Here is a 22365-nt window from a genome sequence, read left to right on the forward strand (position 1 = left end):
ACTAATTGAGCGAACCAACCACTCTAACATGTTTCTTTTTCCCAAGACTTGTCATCTTTCTTGGCATGACCACTAATGCATCTTCTATCGTCACCTTTGTGCTAAACTAGTACATTATCTCCAACTGACACTAGTCGAGGACGAAATCAACCGGACGAACATTCATGTCCACTGGCAGGCAGGGGCAGGCCTTTGTGTACCTACAGTGTCGCAGCAATGCACTGCACGTACTAGTACGGGACTCGGTGTTTCCCCCATTAAAAACAACTCCTTGCAGGCTGTAATAACTCTTGGCTCTGCAGTCAAAGCCTGTCCTTGGCAGCATGCTTAATTAGTTTAAGCTGACTTTGGCATCGGACGTCTGCTCTACTCTAGTCGATGATGATCGGAGCACCGACTAGAGTAGCAAGCTGTGCTGCAGTGAAAGCGAAAAGAAAAATCAACTCCTTAACGTCTTGTGGGCTCCTTCCTTCCAGGTCGATCGACCACACGAAGATGACGAGGAGTAAAAAATAATACGGCACAGAGACGAGAGACGCCGTGCTGTGCATAAAGGCCAACACATCAGTAAGTACTACTCCCTATGTAAACTAATATAAGAGCGTTTAGAGTATTAAAATAATGATCTAAACGCTTTTATATTAGTTTACAGAGGGAGTACTAGTAACATGGTGATATGTTTAATACTCCCTCCGTTTAGGTGAGTAAGTCATCTTAGGTTATGCACCGTGACCAAGAAGGAGGAGAAAACAAAAGAACTTAATGTTCATTTGCTAATTAATAGCATTGCATGCAATGAACTAACCACTGCATGTCATGTTTGGTAGTCTCCAAGTCATTAAAAGCATGCACACCCCACATCTCTTATTGGTTGATATGTCAAGAAACAAGAAACGAGGTAGAATTTAATGCACCGTGCCTAAGTGTTTTGGGATTATTTGATTTTTGTAAGATGACTTACACACCTAGACGGAGGGAGTAGAGAGGGAAAGAGAGAGGCAAGGCAGAAAACTAAGGTTGCTTATAGTGGGAGTAACATACTATCTCCGTCCGGGTTTATTGGTCTTCATAGTGTTTCGTGTCAAATTTTGATCATAGATTAAACTAACAAAATGTTCACACATGTCACCAAACATTATATTTTTGATAACTATGTTCAAATATGAATTCAATGAGATAATTTTTCTTGACATGCATTAACATTTTGTTAGCTAAATCTTTAGTCAAAATTTGACACAAACTACAAAGAGGACCTATAAACCAGGACGGAGGTAGTAGGTAGTAACATACATGCCACATAAGCAAAGAAGATAATGTGTCAAGTAATTAATGAGGAGAGAGGCAAATAGAGTAACATAATATGTTATCATTATATAGCGATTTCCAATGCAAAATAAGTCTACAAAGCAATAAATGAAGATCTATATGTTATCACACTTATGCTACTACTTCCTCCGTTCGGGTTTATTGGGCCCGTAAGCAACCGAGGCCTGTCCGATTTTATTAGGCCGTCGAATTTACTCACAGTGTTCGGTTGCCGTTCTTTTCACAGAAAATCGAGGGAGTCAACCCAGCCGTTGCATGCAGCGATAGTATTGGATGGGTTCGTGGGTGAGTTAATAGACTGCATGCGCTCCCGCTCTTCCGATTGGCCAGGAAAGCGGCTGTGTGTGCGCGGTAATTGCGAAATTACTGCTGGGGCATTAAGATACGTGACTTCCGAAACGTCCGATACAGCTAATGCCGAGATTTTTGCTCTAACCGAAGCTAATTACGTGTTTTCTTGGTCCTGCCGATTGTGTCGACGGGTCCAATAAACCCGGACGAAGAGAATACCCACTATGAAGATAGTAACATAGACTAGTAACATGTACATGTTACTACTCTAAGTTACTCCCCACTATGACTAGCCTAACATGCCTGTAATCAAGGGAGGGAGGGACATGAGACAGATGGACACTTTGACAGGCAGGATAACATCCATCTCATTCTCATTCTCATCCGCACCATCAGAACTACGTACTCTAGTAGAGTAGATCTGACCAAACCCAACCCTCAAAAGGGATGATGAACACTTGCTGCGATCTCCGCGCTCCAAGCCAATCAATCAGCGCCAAATCCAACCCCGCACATGCCCGGGCATGATTACATTTACGCCCCGCCACGCACGAAACCGCACATGTCGTACCAGCTGTGGGTCGTTGCACTTTGCTGACACTACGAGCGCAGATGATTACACTCATCCGGGTTGTTACTGCTTTTAAGGCGGAACTGAGTAGTTTGTGCTTGTGGTAACCAACGTGCCGGCACCGGGCATGGAACCATCCACCTGCACCGGAGAGGGGTTGGGAGGCCGGGAGCCGTCCGATCACCCATCCAACGGCGCAGGTTCATCCATCTCGCGTGTCTTGCCCCGATGTGCCATGCGTCGTGCATGCGTTTCATGTTTTATAAACTCCTCTGCTTTCTCATAGTTTGTGCATATCCCTCACTTCCCGGTGGATGAAGTGGCGTTGTAGCCGGTGATACTACGTGCCATCTACCGCACCGTCGTCTCGTACGCTTGCCCTTGGACGTTAGCCCTCGGCTAATCACGGTCGCACTCGCCCGTTTTAATTCCATCTGATTAGACCGGTGGCGATAGACAGCAATGCTCTAGGAGTATCCAATCTTCCACGGGGGTGCGTGGCATTGGCAACGCTGGCTTCTTAGGAGTACGACTACCACCGTGCTCGGTGGCGATGACATGCCACTGACTCGCTGACACGGTTTGGCACACGAGCTTTCACAACTTACGTGGTCATAGTAAATGTGGCAGGCACATGCCCAGGCCTAGAAGGGAGAGGCCTGCCACTATTTAGCATCTTTGGATCCTCTCCTCTTTCCGAGCGCCAGGAGCTGGAGCTGTGCGACAAGCCTACTATCTCTCGTCCTTTCCAGACCATCCATCCAGCTACACCTAACCTACTGACTTCCCTTTGTTATTTTACTGTCACACACATGTGTAACTCGAGCTTGTTTATTAGTCGTATTCACGTCGATAATTGGCTGTCAATGTGGCCGGAAGGATCCATGGAACTGTAGAGAGTGTCGCGCTGGAAATTCGAGGCCGTTAGCCCGTTTCTTAAGGGCCTCTTTGATTGGCAGGATTGTAAAAACATGGGAATAGAAAAAACATAGGATTGAAATGTCATGCTCATCTCAATCCTATAGGATTTTAGGTTGTTTGATTGCATCATAGGAAAAACGAAGGATTCTTTCAAAGAGGTTTGACTGGATGCTAGAAATCCTATGGGAAGTAGTACAAAAAATTCCTTAGGAAAAAATTCTATAGGATTCAATCCTATGAATCAAACAACCAATATAGGAAAATTCCCTAAGGATTCTAATCCTCCAAAATTCCTATGCAAATCCTTTGAATCAAAGGAACCCTAAGATTTAAGAAACCAGTGACATGTTTGATTGCGCTGTTAGCTTAGCTTAAGGAGAACTGATGCAAGACTGTGACTGGAATTTTGCGTGCCCTTTGCTACTTGAGAAAAGGATTAGGAGTAGAATTTGTGTTGTCGTTGTTTTTCTCTTGAGGAAAATATGAAAGATGGATGAGTGAACCTAGTAATTTCCTTCATAAAGGCTCCTTTTTCTCCATATCCTTTCGGATCTACAAGCTGTAGGTACCTTTCCGCTTACTACCATAGGTACTAGGTGGTGAGCTGTTAACGATCAGAATTGCATTTTCTTTCATTTATCGATGTTAGTGAAAGGCAATTGCTCCAAGGAAAAGCAAGGCATCAGACACACATCGGTGTCACTAGCTCAGAAACACTAGCATAATTCTTTGGAGTACAACACTCTGACATGAACAAGACAACAGTCTTCCACATCTTTCGGTTTGAGCTCCGTGCATCATCCGGTGCCAGGTTAATCGAACCGTTGGAGGTTAGCAGTGAACAGTGATGTTCCAACTGACCACTGTTCTTGGACACCACTCGCTTTAATCCTGATTAGTGTCAAGTTTATTAGATTAGATGGCATGTTGAGCTGTTAGCGGATAGGAATAATAAGATCGGGGACAAGTGTCACCATTAAACTTATAAATATTCTACCTGCCGATTCCAAGCGGCTATCTCAATGCTACTAAGGCTATGTTTGATAGTAAAGTATTGCAAAAACCAAAGTATCAAAAAACTACAGTAATTTATCCTGTAGGTATCAAATACCGTGGTTTTGACACAACATAATATTTCAAAGTATTCGCGATACTGAGAACCTGTTTGGTGCAGCGACCAAAAAATGCTAGCTAGCGAACAATTCAGTTTACCAGCGTAGTTGCATGCCCCAACTGACCAGACTAAGACCGGCCATGTAGACGGCAATAGAGCAGCCATTTCTCTAGCTAGCTAGCCGTTGCCATCTGGATGCATAAGAACGGAAGCTAGCACAAAGTGACCTCCACTGAACACCTACGCTCAGGGCTTGTAGGTTACCAAAGAGGCAAAGAGGGCACCCGGCAGCAACTTCACCATGTCATAAAGCTGCACGAACTACAACCGCACAGCAAAGCTAGACGCATTGCATTGTTCTTTTCGGTTGCTCAGTTTAAAAAAAAGAGGTGTTGGGTTCTTTTTTCTATGCAGAGAAAAAACTGCAGTTTTGCCGATATTGTAGTATTAAAACCACAGTTTTTAGGGGCAATCAAACAGCTCATTGTAAATAAAACTATGATAATCTAAAAAACTGTAGTATTCACAGAAAACTTAAAAAATACTTTGCTACCAAACAGGGCCTAATATATGTCTGCAGTCTGCAGTCTGCTAGTATATCTTCTTCCTTCTCGGAACTCTTGAATGAATCCATATAATACGCCTGTCTCTGTACTTCTTCCGCGTTAGAGGCTAAAGAGGTGAGCAAGAAGCATCGCGGCGTGTACTATCGGTGGCAGTTTGTTCGCAATATTTGCGTGAACAATGTGCTTCTAGTTTCTCCATCGGTTGTTGCGGACGCGGCGATGTTAGCGAGCTCCTGCTCTGCCGTTGCTCCCTGACCCAATCAAAACCAGAGTCCACGTAATCATTGACTACTCATAATCCACCGTTCATTTGGACTTCAAGAAAAGTAAATCGTTCGTTTGTATGCCAATTTTGTTGTTATAAACACAAAGAGGTGTTCCCATAATTTATCTAAACTGAAAATTCCATACACCTTCTTGCTCTCCACTAACAACTCCAGGTTTCATCAGATACTTTGCTCATCTTTACTATTATAAAAAAAAGAGTTGGTGATGATGATGTGTCTGTCATTTTGCAATATAGGTCGTCCGATCTATATCTGACGGAAAGGAAGAAAACTATGACAATTTATCCACACTCCTCTCCACATTTGCAGATAAGACCTTCCCTCGTTCATTCTTTTCTTCCACAAAATAAACTACTCATACAAATGCATCCCGATGTTCCGTGCAACGCACGGGCATCTTGCTAGTTTATAAGACTCGCAACATTGTTTCACCACATTAAGACAACATAATGTGTTGATCCAATGAAATATGTGAGTGTTTAGCCAATAACAATTGTACTCAAGTTGAGTTATGGAAATGCAACCTTTGTAATTAAATGTAAGACGTTTTTTGCGGTTCAAAATGTCTTATATTTAGTTACAGAGGGAGAAAGTCTTAGAGGAACAACTAACAAATATTCCTCACGATTGTACAACATGTAGAGAAGGAGATGACTATGGTCACTCATATTTTTTTTAAGAAAAGAAGGTTAAGACCTCCGACTTCTGCATCAATCGATGCATACAACCATCTTTATTAATTATTCAACAAAAACCTGACAATAACATACATCAAACCACCCGAAGCCACCACTCACACCTACAAACACGTTATTATGGAGTGCTCTCACTCTCCATATCTAAAATCGGTGTCGTCCCGATCCATCCAAATAACGTATAGGAACCAACAGCCGGTGCAGCAGACCTAAAACGTACACCACATGCACATGTTTTAGAAGCCGCCATCGTCATCGAACCGCTGACCCATCTTCCGGAGAGATCCGCGTCATACTTGCCAGTCCGGTTGTCCATCAACGCCACCACGACGCCCAACGGCGTCACCGCCCTGCGCTCGTCCATCCAGACACGAAGACTCTGGGAGATCTATCGTGCGTAGCACCTGCCGACCAGGCATGACACAATGTAGCACCTGTTGGCCAGGCATGACATCTCCACCGAAGTTCCGTGCAAGACGAATCTCGCTCTACCTCCTGCATTTGTCTTCCAGCGCTGCTCCACAAACGATGCTCCCAAGAGAGAAATGACACCACAGTACCATCATCGTCCACTCTGGAATAGCAGATCTTAGGGTTCCCCCCGGAGCAGCACGAGTGGGTGACCAGTAGTTACAGGACGATGACTTCATGAAGGTAACGACGCAGAATGCCACTATCGCCCGCCATAGGCTCGGTTTTCACCGGCAACTATGTCTTCCCGGCTCGCAACCGGGACTAGATGATCTCGAGATCCGACCACCCAGCCTCAGGCCGACCACCTCCGACGAAGGAGATGGCCACCGCCGCCATAATCCTCGTGATGCGTGGCAGACCCTGAGTGCCTCCACGAGCCATCACTGAGGTCGGCGAAAGGCAGCTGAAGAGGACGTAACAGCAGTAGCCCTAGATCGAGCCCGCCTACCACACCATCGCCTCCTATCAACCCCGCAGTCTGCAGCAGCCCCTTGACACATCCCGGCCGCTGCTGCCCACCATCCACGTAGCAAGGGGTGAAGATGTGGCCATCGTCGCCGACTCAGATCCCCGGACGCTGGAGGAGTTCTGCCGCCGCCGCGCCACAGGGTCGATGCTCAGTGACGTTGCCGACGGTGACAAAGGGAGGGGGCTGCATAGGGTCGAGGGGAGGATGGGTGGTGGCCGCCCGGTGTGGCATGGCGGCGGCCGCACGGGGTCGGGAAGGGGGTGGGTCGATTCTATTGGGTTTCCGGCGGTGGTGCTTTTTCCTGCCATGGTCACTCATATTAACCATGGTCTTTGCAGATAACGACAGGAGATTGTTGGAGTATAACCACTATACAAGTTACTCACTGTTAGGGGTAGCGATGTGGTCCACGAGCTGAGCCATGACATCGAAGATTGCACAGAGCGCTTCGCGCACCGCTTCACCTGCAAGGCAGGAGCATCGGGGCGTCAACGCTTCACTCAGGGGTTCATGATGGTCATCCCTTGGTGTGTCTTGGGTCAAAAAGCTTGCATGAAAGGTATAATCCAATGAATGATATTCGTCGCTTATGTAGATGAGCGATTCGAGGACATAAATGATAGTGTCTTCGGTAAAAAGGTACTACCTCTGTCCGGGTTTACTGGGCCGCCTTGTATTTTGAGTAAGACTTTGACCATCTATATGACTAACAAAATATAAATTATACGTTATAAAAAGTACATCCTTGGATTTGTATTTGAAAGAGGTTTCCCATGATATAATTTTTGTGACATATAGTTTAAATTTCATTAAGTAAACTTATAGGTCAAACTTTAGAACAAAATAAGAGCGGGCCTAATAAACCCAGACGGAGGGTGTATAATCCAATAAATGATCATCGTCACTTATGTAAATGAGCAAATAGACGGCGTAAACGTTTATGATGGCAATACAAGAATGTAAATACTATCCGTCATCTCTTATATTTAGTGAAGATGTGTCATGCCTTTGCCGAGAAAAGATGTTTTGACATCATATGTTTGCCGCAACGCCCCTGCGGCGGGCGCTTTGCCATAGTTTTTTCTCAAAGTTTATTCCTCTTCTTTTCCCTTGTTCAACCACCCTGAAAAAACCATGATATACAAAATGGTTTTTTCTCAAACCAAAATAAATGGAACTACGTAAGAAAACATCACTGCCGCAAGTGTCTTCATGACGTACAATTTTGTTATTGCAGGATATATGGTTGACATGTAATTCTCTGTTGCCATCATTCCCCTAGACTCTCGCTCTTTCTCAGCACACACAACACAGTGAGCACATCGCTCTCCTCGCTTTTCGCCACTCGACACTTTCTTCCCTTTGTTGTAATTCTACTAAGGGTAATTCTCTGTTGTAATGCTACTAAGGGTGAAACGACGGGGTTCAAACATATTAATGGATCTTACTTTGTCTACATTATGGCATCATGCTCCAAGCATTACTCTATTTGTTATGAACTTAATACCTTAAGATGCATGTTGAATAACAGTTGAGGGGTGAAATAATAGTAGTAGATGCAGATGGATTTCGGTCTACTTGTCTCAAACGTAATGCCTATATATTAATCATGCCATGAAGAATCATCGGAATTATGTGTTATTCTATGAATTGTCCAACGGTAATATGTTTACCCACCGTTGTATGCTCATGAGAGAGATGCCTCTAGTGAACCTATGGCTCCCGGGTCCATTCACTTCATATTTACTAAAACCCTGAAAATACCTCTTTGTTTCTATTTTCATTTCATTTTTCTTTTATGTACCACTATCAGATTTGATCCTTTCAATTGGTGAGAACAAGGGGATTGACAACCCTCTTGCCTTTGTTGGATGCAAATATTTGCTTTTTGTGTGTGCATCTGTCGCTTATCTTATTTCTATGGTGTATACTATTCGTTCAATAAACCTTGGTTCTTAACTAAGAAAAATGTTTTTTTGCAACTACTTCATCTTTCCTTTTAAGGGGAATCCCTACGCCTGTCACAAGAAGTAGTGACATATATGGATAAACATGCCGATGATTCAAGTGTGTCTTGAAGTATGCGCCCGGTCTTCGGAGGATTCCATATTGAGTACCCTATGGGTCATGGCAAACATGGCCCATTCTTCAGATGTCTGGGGGTCCTCGGACGGGCCCATGATTGGAAGCCCGACGTGGTTAGCACCCCCTAGTCCGAGACAACTTCACCCTATTGATGTCGTCCATAGAGGACACCAAGCCTGACAAGAGTCCGGCCAAATGTCATGAAGCTTAATTTCGACCATCATGTTGTTTTTAGGGTAAGAAGGATGGCGGGATACTCAATGAAGGAGTATCAGTTGTTGTGTGATGCCTGGTTGTCCGCATCTGCGGACTTCGTAGGTAGGAGTGCAAAGGGCAGGGTCTTTGGGCAGAACCATGGAGATCATTGCTACCTCCTGAGCATGCATTGGTTTTTTCCTTGAAGAGGAAAGGGTGATGCAGCAAAGTAGCATAAGTATTTCCCTCAATTTTGAGAACCAAGGTATCAATTCAGTAGGAGGCTCCTCAAAAGTCCCACACACCTACACAAACAAATAAGAACCTCGCAACCAACACGATAAAGGGGTTGTCAATCCCTTCACAGAAACTTGCGAAAGTGAGATCTGATAGAGATAATATGATAAGATAAATATTTTTGGTATTTTTATGATATAGATTGAAAAAAGATGCAAATAAAAGTAGATGGAAAACTTATATGATAAAGGATAGACCCGGGGGCCATAGGTTTCACTAGTGGCTTCTCTCAAGATAGCATAATTATTATGGTGGGTGAGCAAATTACTGTCGAGCAATTAATAGAAAAGTGCATAGTTATGAGAATATCTTGGCATGATCATGTATATAGGCATCACGTCCGCAGCAAGTAGATCGAAACGATTCTGCACTATTATTACTCCACACATCGACCGACTCCTGCCTGCATCTAGAGTATTAAGTTCATAAGAACAGAGTAACGCATTAAGCAAGATGACATGATGTAGAGGGATAATATCATGCAATATGATATAAACCTCATATTTTTATCCTCGATGGCCACAATACAATGTATGCCTTGCTGCCCCTGCTGTCACTGGGAAAGGACACCACAAGATTGAACCCAAAGCTAAGCACTTCTCCCATTGCAAGAAAGATCAATCTAGTAGGCCAAACCAAACTGATAATTTGAAGAGACTTGTAAAGATAACCAATCATACATAAAAGAAATCAGAGGAGATTCAAATATTTCTCATAGATAAACTTGATCATAAACCCACAATTCATCGGATTTCGACAAACACACCGCAAAAAAGAGTTACATCGAATAGATCTCCAAGAAGAGGAAGGAGAACTTTGTATTGAGAATCAAAGAGAGAGAAGAAGCCATCTAGCTAATAACTATGGACCCGAAGGTCTGTGGTAAACTACTCACAACTCATCGAAGAGGCCTTGGAGATGATGTAGAGGCCCTCCATGGTCGATTTCCCCTCCGACGGAGCACCGACGAAGGCTCCAAAATGGGATCTCGTAGATACAGAAGGTTGCGGCGGTGGAATTAGGTTTTCGTGGTGCTCCTGGATGGTTTCGGGGTACGTAGATATATATAGGAGGATGAAGTAGGTCGGTGGACGCTCGAGGGGCCCATGAGGGTGCGGGGCGCACCCACCCTTGGAGGGAGGGCCGGGCACCCTCGTGACCGCCTCGCTTGTTGCTTGACGTCCACTCCAAGTCTCCTGGTTTACATTTGTTCCAAAAATATCGCTCCTGAAGGTTTCATCCCGTTTGGACTCCGTTTGATATTCCTTCTCTGCGAAACACTGAAATAGGGCTGGGCCTCTGATTAGTAGGTTAGTCCCAAAAATGATATAAAAGTGTAAAGTAAAGCCCATAAACATTCAAAACAAGTAATATAATAGCATGGAACAATAAAAAATTATAGATACATTAGAGACGTATCAAGCATCCCCAAGCTTAATTCCTGCTCGTCCTTGAGTAGGTAAATGATAAAAACAAAAAAATTGATGTGGAATGCTACCTAGCATAATTCTCAATGTAATTTTCTTTATTGTGGCATGAATGTTCAGATCCAAATAATTCAAAATAAAAGTTCATATTGACATGATAAACAATAATATTTCAAGCATACTAACAAAGTAATCATGTCTTCTCAAAATATCATGGCTAAAGAAAGCTATCCCTACAATATCATATAGTCTGGCTATGCTCTATCTTCATCACACAAAGTATTTAATCATGCACAACCCCGATGACAAGCCAACAATTGTTTCATACTTTAGTATTCTCAAAAAATTTAACCTTTCACGCAATACATGAGCGTGAGCCATGGACATAGCACTATATGTGGAATAGAATGGTGGTTGTGGAGAAGACAAAAAAGAGGAAGATAGTCTCACATCAACTAGGCGTATCAACGGGCTATGGAGATGCCCATTAATAGATATCAATGTGAGTGAGTAAGGATTGTCATGCAATGGATGCACTAGAGCTATAAATGTATGAAAGCTCAACAAAAGAAACTAAGTGGGTGTGCATCCAACTTGCTTGCTCACGAAGACCTAGGGCGTTTTGAGGAAGCCCATCGTTGGAATATACAAGCCAAGTTCTATAATGAAAAATTCCCACTAGTATATGAAAGTGACAATATAGGAGACTCTCTATTATGAAGATCATGGTGCTACTTTGAAGCACAAGTGTGGTAAAAGGATAGTAGCATTGTCCATTCTCTTTTTTTCTCTCATTTTTTATTGCTCTTTCCTTTTTTTTGGCCTTTCTCTTTTTTTTGGTAAAGTCCGAAGTCTCATCCCGACTTATGGGGGAATCATAGTGTCCATCATCCTTTCCTCACTTGGGATAATGCTCTAATAATGAAGATCATCACACTTTTATTTACTTACAACTCAAGATTACAACTCGATACTTAAAACAAGATATGACTCTATATGAATGCCTCCAACGGTGTACCGGGATATGCGATGAACCAAGAGTAACATGTATGGAAATCATGAGGGTGGCCTTGCCACAAATATGATGTCAACTACATGATCATGCAAGAGAAATATGACAATGATGATGCGTGTCATAATAAACGGAACAGTGGAATGTTGCATGGCAATATATCTTGGAATGGCTATGGAAATGCCATAATAGGTAGGTATCGTGGCTGTTATGAGGAAGGTAAATGGTGGGTGTATGGTATCGGCGAAAGTTGCACGGCACAAAAGAGGCTAGCAATGATGGAAGGGTGAGAGTGCGTATAATCCATGGACTCAACATTAGTCATAAAGAACTCATATACTTATTGCAAAAATCTACAAGTCATCGAAAACCAAGTACTACGCGCATGCTCCTGGGGGGATAGATTGGTAGGAAAAGACCATCGCTCGTCCCCGACCGCCACTCATAAGGAAGACAATCAATAAATAAATCGTGCTCCAACTTCATCACAAAGCGGTTCACCATACGTGCATGCTACGGGAATCACAAACTTCAACACAAGTATTCCTTAAATTAATAATTACCCCACTAGCATGACTCTAATATCACCATCCTCATATCTCAAAATAATTATCAAGCATCAAATTGATCATAGCATTCAATTCACTTTCTATGATAGTTTTTGTTATACCCAACTTGGATGCTCATCATTCTAGGACCAATTTTATAACCATAGCAAATACCATGCTGTTCTAAAAGACTCTCAAAATAATATAAGTGAAGCATGAGAGATCAACAATTTCTACAAAATTAATCCACCGCTGTGCTCTAAAAGATATAAGTGAAGCACTAGAGCAAAAATTATCTAGCTCAAAAGATATAAGTGAAGCACATAGAGTATTCTAATAAATTCTAAATCATGTGGGTTTCTCCCAAAAGGTGTGTACAGCAAGGATGATTGTGGTAATCTAAAAAACAAAGACTCATATCATACAAGACGCTCCAAGCAAAACACATATCATGTGGCGAATAAAAATATAGCTCCAAGTAAAGTTACCGATAGACGAAGACGAAAGAGGGGATGTCTTCCGGGGCATCCCCAACCTCAGGCTTTTGGTCATCCTTGAATATCTTGGGGTGCCATGGGCATATCCAAGCTTAGACTCTTGCCACTCCTTATTCCATAGTCCATCAAATCTTTACCTAAAACTTGAAAACTTCACAACACAAAACTCAGCAGGAAATCTCATAAGCTCTGTTAGTGCAAGAAAGAAAAACCACCACATAAGGTACTGTAATGAACTCATTCTTTATTTATATTGGTGTTAAACCTAATGTATTCCAACTTCTGTATGGTTCATACCCCCCGATACTAGCCATAGATGCATCAAAATAAGCAAACAACACACAAAAACAGAATCTGTCAAAAACAGAACAGTCTGTAGCAATCTGTAACTTTCGAATACTTCTGGAACTCCAAAAATCCTACCAAAATAGGATGTCCTAAGAAATTTGTCTATTGATATACAGCAAAACTAATCAACGCAAAAGCATGTTTCTGTGATTTATTGAATTTTTTCTCGTGCGCGCAAATTTCTGTTTTTCAGCAGAATCAAATTAACTATCACCGTAGGTTATCCTATAGGTTCTACTTGGCACAAACACTAATTAAAACATAAAACCACATCTAACCAGAGGCTAGATTAATTATTTATTACTAAATAGGAGCAAAATGCAAGGAACAAAAATAAAATTGGGTTGCCTCCCAACAAGCGCTATCGTTTAACGCCCCTAGCTATTCATAAAAGCGAGAATAGATCTAAGTATTGCCATCTTTGGCGTTCAATTCATAAGTGGATCGCATAATAGATTCATAAGGTAATTTAATTTTCTTTCTAGGAAAGTGTTTCTGTTGGAAATATGCCCTAGAGGCAATAATAAAAGTATTATTATATTTCATTGTTCATGATAATTGTCTTGTATTCATGCTATAACTGTATTATCCGGAAATCGTAATACACGTGTGAATACTTAGACCACACTATGTCCCTGGTAAGCCTCTAGTTGACCAGCCCGTTGTGATCAACAGATAGTCATGGTTTCCTGACTATGGACATTGGATGTCATTGATAACGGGATCACATCATTAGGAGAATGATGTGATGGACAAGACCCAATCCTAAGCATAGCATAAAAGATCGTGTAGTTCGTTTTGCTAGAGCTTTGCAAGTGTCAAGTATCTCTTCCTTCGACCATGAGATCGTGTAACTCCCGGATACCGTAAGAATGCCTTGGGTGTGCCAAACGTCACAACGTAACTGGGTGACTATAAAGGTGCATTACAGGTATCTCCGAAAGTAGCTGTTGGGTTGACGCGGATCGAGACTGGGATTTGTCACTCCGTATGACGGAGAGGTATCTCTGGGCCCACTCGGTAATGCATCATCATAATGAGCTCAAAGTGACCAAGGTGTTGGACACGGGATCATGCATTACGGTACGAGTAAAGTGACTTGCCGGTAACGAGACTGAACAAGGTATTGGGATACCGACGATCAAGTCTCGGGCAAGTAACGTACCGATTGGCAAAGGGAATTGTATACAGGGTTTGATCGAATCCTCGACATAGTGGTTCATCCGATGACAACATCGAGGAGCATGTGGGAGCCATCATGGGTATCCAGATCCCGCTGATGGTTATTGACTAAGAGAGTCTCGGTCATGTCTACATGTCTCCCGAACCCGTAGGGTCTACACACTTAAGGTTCAGTCACGCTAGGGTTGTAGGGATATGTATATGCAGTAACCCGAATGTTGTTCGGAGTCCCGGATGAGATCCCGGACGTCACGAGGAGTTCCGGAATGGTCCGGAGGTAAAGATTTATATATGGGAAGTCCTGTTTCGGGCATCGGGACAAGTTTCGGGGTTATCGGTATTGTACCGGGACCACCGGAGGGGTCCTGGGGGCCCACCGGGTGGGGCCACCCATCCCCGGGGGCCACATGGGCTGTAGGGGGTGCGCCTTGGCCTACATGGGCCAAGGGCACCAGCCCCACAAGGCCCATGCGCCTAGGGTTTCCAAGGGGGAGGAGTCCTACTAGTGGAAGGCACCTCCTAGGTGCCTTGGGGGGGAGGGAATCCCCCCTTGGCCGCCGCACCCCCTAGGAGATTTGATCTCCTAGGGCCGGCCACCCCCCTTGGCACCCCTATATATAGTGGGGGGAGAGGAGGGACTTCAGACCTTGTGCCCTGGCCTTTGGTTGCCTCCTTCTCCCTCCCCAACACCTCCTCCAACTCCATAGCGCTTAGCGAAGCTCTGCCGGAGTACTGCAGCTCCACCAACACCACGCCGTCGTGCTGCTGCTGGTGCCATCTCCCTCAACCTCTCCTCCCTTCCTTGCTGGATCAAGAAGGAGGAGACGTGGTTGTTTCCGTACGTGTGTTGAACGCGGAGGTGCCGTCCGTTCGGCGCAGGTCATCGGTGATTTGAATCACGTCGAGTACGACTACATCATCACCTTGCAAGCTTCCGCACGCGATCTACAAGTGGTATGTAGATGAAAACTCTCTCCTTCTACTCGTAGCTGGTTTCTCCATAGATAGATCTTGGTGACGCGTAGGAAAATTTTGAATTTCTGCTACGTTCCCCAACAGTGGCATCATGAGCTAGGTCTATTGCATAGATTCTTTGCACGAGTAGAACACAAAGTAGTTGTGGGCGTTGATGTTGTTCAATATGCTTACCGTTACTAGTCCAATCTTGTTTCGACGGTATTGTGGGATGAAGCGGCCCGGACCGACCTTACACGTACTCTTACGTGAGACAGGTTCCACCGATTGACATGCACTTGGTGCATAAGGTGGCTAGCGGGTGCCAGTCTCTCCCACTTTAGTCGGAACGGATTCGATGAAAAGGGTCCTTATGAAGGGTAAATAGCAATTGGCATATCACGTTGTGGTTTTGCGTAGGTAAGAAACGTTCTTGCTAGAAACCTATAGCAGCCACGTAAAACATGCAAACAACAATTAGAGGACGTCTAACTTGTTTTTGCAGGGTATGCTATGTGATGTGATATGGCCAAAAGGATGTGATGAATTATATATGTGATGTATGAGATTGATCATGTTCTTGTAATAGGATTCACGACTTGCATGTCGATGAGTATGACAACCGGCAGGAGCCATAGGAGTTGTCTTTATTTATTGTATGACCTGCGTGTCATTGAATAACGTCATGTAAACTACTTTACTTTATTGCTAAACGTTAGTCATAGAAGTAGAAGTAGTCGTTGGCGTGACAACTTCATGAAGACACGATGATGGAGATCATGATGATGGAGATCATGGTGTCAAGCCGGTGACAAGATGATCATGGAGCCCCGAAGATGAAGATCAATGGAGCTATATGATATTGGCCATATCATGTCACAACTATATAATTGCATGTGATGTTTATTATGTATTATGCATCTTGTTTACTTAGAACGACGGTAGTAAATAAGATGATCCCTTATAAAATTTCAAGAAGTGTTCTCCCCTAACTGTGCACCGTTGCTACAGTTCGTCGTTTCTAAGCACCACGTGATGATCGGGTGTGATGGATTCTTACATTCACATACAACGGGTGTAAGACAGTTTTACACAGCGAAAACACTTAGGGTTAACTTGACGAGCCTAGCATGTACAGACATGGCCTCGGAACACGGAGACCGAAAGGTCGAACACGAGTCGTATGGAAGATACGATCAACATGAAAATGTTCACCGACGATGACTAGTCCGTCTCACGTGATGATCGGACACGGGCTGGTCGACTCGGATCGTGTAACACTTAGATGACTAAAGGGATGTCTAATCTAAGTGGGAGTTCATAATTTGATTAGAACTTTATTATCATGAACATAGTCTAAAACCTTTGCAAATATGTCTTGTAGATCAATGGCCAACGCTAATGTCAACATGAACTTCAACGCGTTCCTAGAGAAAACCAAGCTGAAAGATGACATACTCCTGATAGGAAATAATATAGAATTTCTGGACAGCATTAAGGCCTACTTGAATAAGTGTTTTTCAATGAAGGACCTTGGAGAAGCTGCTTATATATTAGGCATCAAGATCTATAGAGATAGATCGAGACGCCTCATAGGTCTTTCACAAAGTACATACCTTGATAAGATTTTGAAGAGATTCAGAATGGATCAGTCCAAGAAGGGGTTCTTGCCTATGTTACAAGGTATGAGACTGAGCTCAGCTCAGTCACCGACCACGGCAAAAGATAAAGAAGAGATGAGTGTCATCCCCTATGCTTCAGCCATAGGATCTATTATGTATGCCATGCTGTGTACCAGACCCGATGTAAACCTTGCCGTAAGTTTGGTAGCAAGATACCAAAGTAATCCCGGCAAGGAACACTGGACAGCGGTCAAGAATATCCTGAAGTACCTGAAAAGGACAAAGGACATGTTTCTCGTTTATGGAGGAGACGAAGAGCTCGTCGTAAAGGGTTACGTCGACGCTAGCTTTGACTCAGATCCGGATGACTCTAAGTCACAAACCGGATACGTGTATATGTTGAATGGTGGAGCAGTAAGCTGGTGCAGCTGCAAGCAGAGCGTCGTGGCGGGATCTACGTGTGAAGCGGAGTACATGGCAGCCTCGGAGGCAGCACATGAAGCGATTTGGGTGAAGGAGTTCATCACCGACCTAGGAGTCATACCCAATGCGTCGGGGCCGATCAAACTCTTCTGTGACAACACTAGAGCTATTGCCCTCGCAAAGGAGCCCAGGTTTCACAAGAAGACCAGGCACATCAAGCGTCGTTTCAACTCCATCCGTGAAAATGTTCAAGATGGAGACATAGAGATTTGCAAAGTACACACGGATCTGAATGTCGCAGATCCGCTGACTAAACCTCTCTCGCGTGCAAAACATGATCAACACCAGAACTCTATGGGTGTTCGATTCATCACAATGTAACTAGATTAGTGACTCTAGTGCAAGTGGGAGACTGTTGGAAATATGCCCTAGAGGCAATAATAAAAGTATTATTATATTTCATTGTTCATGATAATTGTCTTGTATTCATGCTATAACTGTATTATCCGGAAATCGTAATACACGTGTGAATACTTAGACCACACTATGTCCCTGGTAAGCCTCTAGTTGACCAGCCCGTTGTGATCAACAGATAGTCATGGTTTCCTGACTATGGACATTGGATGTCATTGATAACGGGATCACATCATTAGGAGAATGATGTGATGGACAAGACCCAATCCTAAGCATAGCATAAAAGATCGTGTAGTTCGTTTTGCTAGAGCTTTGCAAGTGTCAAGTATCTCTTCCTTCGACCATGAGATCGTGTAACTCCCGGATACCGTAAGAATGCCTTGGGTGTGCCAAACGTCACAACGTAACTGGGTGACTATAAAGGTGCATTACAGGTATCTCCGAAAGTAGCTGTTGGATTGACGCGGATCGAGACTGGGATTTGTCACTCCGTATGACGGAGAGGTATCTCTGGGCCCACTCGGTAATGCATCATCATAATGAGCTCAAAGTGACCAAGGTGTTGGACACGGGATCATGCATTATGGTACGAGTAAAGTGACTTGCCGGTAACGAGACTGAACAAGGTATTGGGATACCGACGATCAAGTCTCGGGCAAGTAACGTACCGATTGGCAAAGGGAATTGTATACAGGGTTTGATCGAATCCTCGACATAGTGGTTCATCCGATGACAACATCGAGGAGCATGTGGGAGCCATCATGGGTATCCAGATCCCGCTGATGGTTATTGACTAAGAGAGTCTCGGTCATGTCTACATGTCTCCCGAACCCGTAGGGTCTACACACTTAAGGTTCAGTCACGCTAGGGTTGTAGGGATATGTATATGCAGTAACCCGAATGTTGTTCGGAGTCCCGGATGAGATCCCGGACGTCACGAGGAGTTCCGGAATGGTCCGGAGGTAAAGATTTATATATGGGAAGTCCTGTTTCGGGCATCGGGACAAGTTTCGGGGTTATCGGTATTGTACCGGGACCACCGGAGGGGTCCCGGGGGCCCACCGGGTGGGGCCACCCATCCCCGGGGGCCACATGGGCTGTAGGGGGTGCGCCTTGGCCTACATGGGCCAAGGGCACCAGCCCCACAAGGCCCATGCGCCTAGGGTTTCCAAGGGGGAGGAGTCCTACTAGTGGAAGGCACCTCCTAGGTGCCTTGGGGGGAGGGAATCCCCCCTTGGCCGCCGCACCCCCTAGGAGATTTGATCTCCTAGGGCCGGCCACCCCCCTTGGCACCCCTATATATAGTGGGGGGAGAGGAGGGACTTCAGACCTTGTGCCCTGGCCTTTGGTTGCCTCCTTCTCCCTCCCCAACACCTCCTCCAACTCCATAGCGCTTAGCGAAGCTCTGCCGGAGTACTGCAGCTCCACCAACACCACGCCATCGTGCTGCTACTGGTGCCATCTCCCTCAACCTCTCCTCCCTTCCTTGCTGGATCAAGAAGGAGGAGACGTGGCTGTTTCCGTACGTGTGTTGAACGCGGAGGTGCCGTCCGTTCGGCGCAGGTCATCGGTGATTTGAATCACGTCGAGTACGACTACATCATCACCTTGCAAGCTTCCGCACGCGATCTACAAGTGGTATGTAGATGAAAACTCTCTCCCTAGACTCGTTGCTTAGATGAACTCATAGATGGATCTTGGTGAAACCGTAGGAAAAATTTTAATTTTCTGCAACGTTCCCCAACAGTTTCATGCCTTTACTTAGCGGAAATTGGAATCTAATATTTCCTTCCTTCATATCAATAATTGCACCAATCGTTCTAAGGAAAGGTCTACCAAGAATAATAGGACATGAAAGATTGCAATCTATATCAAGAACGATAAAATCTACGGGCACATAATTCCTATTTGCAACAATAATAACATCATTAATCCTTACAATAGGTTTCTTAATGGTGGAATTTGCAAGGTGCAAGTTTAAAGAGCAATCATCAAATTCATGGAAACCTAGCATATCACATAAAGTTTTCAGAATCGTGGAAACACTAGCACCCAAATCACACAAAGTATAGCATTCATGGTCTTTAATTTTAATTTTTATAGTAGGTTCCCACTCATCCTAAATTTTTCTAGGTATAGAAACTTCCAAATTAAGTTTTTCCTCATAAGATTGCATCAAGGCATCAACGATATGTTTAGTAAAAGCTTTATTTTGGCTATAGGCATGGGGAGAATTCAACACGGATTGCAACAAGGAAATACAATCTATTAAAGAACAATTATCATAATCAAATTCCTTAAAATCCAAAGTAGTGGGTTCATTGCTATGTAAAGTTTTAATCTCTCCAATCCCACTTTTACCAATTTTAGTATCAAGATCAAAATATCACAAATCATCGGAACACCTTTTAACTAAAGTTGATTTATCTCCAGTCCCATAATTATTAAGATTCATATTGCAAAACAAAGATTTAATAGGGGACACATCAATAATTTTTAGATCTTCATCATTATTTTTATGAAAACTAGAAGAACATGTTCTAACAAACCAATCTTTCTTAGCACGCAACCTAGCGGTTCTTTCTTTGCACTCATCAATGGAAATTCTCATGGATTTGAGAGACTCGTTGATATCATGCTTAGGTGGAATAGATCTAAGTTTCAGAGAATCAACATCAAGAAAAATTCTATCCACGTTCCTAGCCAATCCATCAACCTTAAGCAATTTTTCTTCAAGCAAAGCATTGAAATTCTTTTGAGAATTCATAAATTCTTTAACACTAATCTCAAAATCAGAGGGCATCTTATTAAAATTTCCATAAGAATTGTTGTAGGAATTACCATAATTATTAGAGGAATTACTAGGAAACGGCCTAGGATTAAAGTTTCTCTATAAGCGTTGTTACCAAAATTATTCCTACCAACAAAATTTACATCCATAGATTCATTATTATTCTCAATCAAAGTAGACAAATGCATATCATTAGGATCAATAGTGGCACTCTTAGTAGCGAACAATTTCATAAGTTCATCCATCTTCCCACTCAAAACATTAATTTATTCTATAGCATGAACCTTTTTACTAGTAGATCTTTCGGTGTGCCATTGAGAATAATTAATCATAATATTATCAAGGTGTTTTGTAGTTTCTCCTAAAGTGATTTCCATAAAAGTGCCTCCCGTGGCCAAATCTAAAAGATTTCTAGAAGCAAAATTCAATCCGGCATAGAAGTTTTGTATGATCATCCATAAATTCAAACAATGAGTAGGGAAATTGTGAATCATCAATTTCATTCTTTCCCAAGATTGGGCAACATGCTCATGATCAAGTTGTTTAAAATTTATAATATCGTTTTTAAGAGAGATGATCTTTGCGGGAGGAAAATACTTAGAGGTAAAAACATCTTTGCACTTATTCCACGAATCAATACTATTTTTAGGCAAAGACGAAAACCAAGTTTTAGCATGATTTCTAAGTGAAAACGTAAATAACTTCAATTTAACAATATCATTATCCGTATCTTTCTTCTTTTGCATATCACACAAATCAACAAAGTTGTTTAGATGAGTAGCGGCATCTTCACTAGGAAGGCCGAAAAATTGATCTTTCATAACAAGATTCAACAAAGCAGCATTGATTTCACAAGTTTCAACATCATTAAGAGGAGCAATCAGAGTACTAAGGAAATCATTATTATTGGTATTAGAAAAGTCATACAATTTGATATTATCTTGCGCCATCGTGATAAGCAATCCAACACACAAGCACACAAAAAGGCAAGCGAGAGAGAGAGGAGAACAGGAAAGAGAGGGCGAATAAAACGGCAATGGTGAAGTGGGGGAGAGGAAAACGAGAGGCAAATGAAAATAATGTTATGCGAGGGAGATGAGTTTGTGATGGGTACTTGGTATATCTTGACTTGAGCGAAGACCTCCCCGGCAACGGCGCCAGAAATCCTTCTTGCTACCTCTTGAGCATGCATGGGTTTTTCCCTTGAAGAGAAAAGGGTGATGCAGCAAAGTAGCGTAAGTATTTCCCTCAGTTTTGAGAACCAATGTATCAATCCAGTAGGAGGCTCCTCAAAAGTCCCACGCACCTACACAAACAAACAAGAACCTCGCAACCAACGCGATAAAGGGGTTGTCAATCCCTTCAGGAAAACTTGTGAAAGTGAGATCTGATAGAGATAATATGATAAGATAAATATTTTTGGTATTTTTATGATATAGATTGGAAAATAAAAGATGCAAATAAAAGTAGATGGAAAACTTCTATGATAAAGGATAGACCCGGGGGCCATAGGTTTCACTAGTGGCTTCTCTCAAGATAGCATAATTATTACGGTGGGTGAACAAATTACTGTCGAGCAATTGATAGAAAAGTGCATAGTTATGAGAATATCTAGGCATGATCATGTATATAGGCATCACGTCCGCAACAAGTAGATCGAAACGATTCTGCATCTACTACTATTACTCCACACATTGACCGACTCCTGCCTGCATCTAGAGTATTAAGTTCATAAGAACAGAGTAACGCATTAAGCAGGATGACATGATGTAGAGGGATAAACTCAAGCAATATGATATAAACCCCATCTTTTTATCCTCGACGGCAACAATATAATACGTGCCTTGTTGCCCCTG

Source organism: Triticum aestivum, chromosome 4B (genome assembly GCF_018294505.1).
Source record: "Triticum aestivum cultivar Chinese Spring chromosome 4B, IWGSC CS RefSeq v2.1, whole genome shotgun sequence".
Taxonomy (NCBI): domain Eukaryota; kingdom Viridiplantae; phylum Streptophyta; class Magnoliopsida; order Poales; family Poaceae; genus Triticum; species Triticum aestivum.